The sequence below is a fragment of the Propithecus coquereli genome, unplaced genomic scaffold, assembly GCF_000956105.1.
Source record: "Propithecus coquereli isolate 6110/MARCELLA unplaced genomic scaffold, Pcoq_1.0 Scaffold235, whole genome shotgun sequence".
NCBI classification, from domain to species: Eukaryota; Metazoa; Chordata; class Mammalia; order Primates; family Indriidae; genus Propithecus; species Propithecus coquereli.
The window spans coordinates 3,680,698-3,682,487 of NW_012147897.1; the positions used below are offsets into that span (position 1 = coordinate 3,680,698).

A 1,790-nucleotide genomic window follows, 5' to 3' on the forward strand; every position below is an offset into this window, starting at 1 on the left:
CGGCTAATTTTTTCTATGTATTTTTAGTTGTCCGATTAATTTCTTTCTATTTTTAGTAGAGACGGGGTCTCGCTCTTGCTCAGGGTGGTTTCGAACTCCTGAGCTCAAACAATACGCCCGCCTTGGCCTCCCAGAAAGCTAGGATTACAGGCGTGAGCCACCGCACCCGGCCCTGAGTTGCTTTTTATTATTTTTTTCTGTACTTCAGTGAATGCAAACTGAGTTGCTTCTAATCATATTTTCCCAAACAGACCCTGAATTGGCTACTTTTTAGTTATGGCATTTTCATAAACTCATGCTTTTCTGAACAAAGGCTTTCAAAATGAAATTTCCAATAATAATTGAGAGGCATGTGGTTAATTGCATTGGATTGTCACCTGTATGTTGAGTTGCTATGGAGTTTTTGTCTAAGTTTATAGATCTGAAGTCATTTCATCTTAGAAGAAATGGGAGTATGCTAAAGATCACTAATTAGCTAAGTGACCTTTGATCAGATACTCTTAATTTATTGGATACCTATTATAGGCTCTGTTAAATGGGTTTTAGTAAAATAAATAGTGGCCCTGCCTGGATCACAATAGGGTTGTACTACCTTCTACTCTGTACAACCCTGTGTTATTACACCTATGCCACCGTATTTTAAGTCTTTATGTCTGTGATTATCTTTGTCTTTTTATGCTGTATATTCCTGAGGCTAGAGACCATAGTGAATATTCAGGTGATGGCTAATAAAAGGCTTCAAAATTATAAAATCCATGGACATTTTGGATATTATGTTGTAACACTCTGGATCTTAATTCTGTCATCTCTTTTAGCAGGTAGTCCCCTGTTGAGGTATGGGTAGAGGCTGGGTAGATGTGAGTGTTCAGCCTCCTGATGGGCTCCTCTGATACTACCCTGACAAAAGTAGAGCACTGACTCACACTGCCTCATTGCACACAGGTGAGGTGGACGTTTAGCTTCCCCTTTGGTCGTGTTCACACCTTCTTGGTGAAAGTAGGACACGGACTTTCACCACCTCATTGCCTCCTAGTGGAGTTATAAACTCAGTTCCCTGCTGACTCACACCAGGAGAGAGGTTGGGGGAAGTGGAGTGCTACCTCCTACCATCTTGTCCTACCTCTTTCTGCCTGTTGCTGCCAAGTGGGGGTGGAGGTTCAACTTACCTCTGGACCCTGCTGACAGTATTAGCCTGGTCAACCCCACTGGGTAGGGGAATTGGAGTGCTGCTGCCTGCTTTCATGGGGGTAGAAGACCACTTCCTGTTCAGCTCTCCCGAAACCACAGGGGAGGGGGAGTAGCAGTTTTTCTGCTGGTGTCTATTATAGTAGGGTGGGTGTTGCCAAGATTTGTATTCTGTGAGGCCACTTCTTTCCCAATCTTTTGGCTATGGGCAACAGACTTTTCTGGTAGTTTTTTGTTTGTTTTTGTTTTTTTTTTTTAAATCTGTGCTTATTGGCAGTTCCATGTTGGAGGTTTCTGCAGTGTCCTCTCCAAGATATATGGGAGGCAATAAGGAAATCCAAGGAACTCATTGCCTTGTTCTTTGAGTCCTGAGGTCCCTAGGTAGTCCACTACCTTCTTCCTTTTGCTTGCAATGTCCATGTTTTTTCAGTTACAAAGGGAAGGACCTGGGAGCAATGGGGCTACTCCATCTTAGCCAGAGCCAAAAGTCACATCCTTTTTTCAGAATGGGAGGCTAACCTTTTTAATCAATTCTCAGTGGAACCAGCAGGATCTTTGAAGGCAGTGATTTTCAAACTGAACTTTCTAAGATGTTTACTTAATTT

General features: G+C 42.6%; 1 protein-coding gene across 1 annotated transcript in view; it reads left to right on the top strand.

The window, feature by feature from the left end:
- PAAF1 (proteasomal ATPase-associated factor 1) overlaps positions 1–1,790 on the top strand; it is a 58,347-nt gene that overhangs the window by 29,899 nt on the left and 26,658 nt on the right. The window lies entirely within an intron of this gene.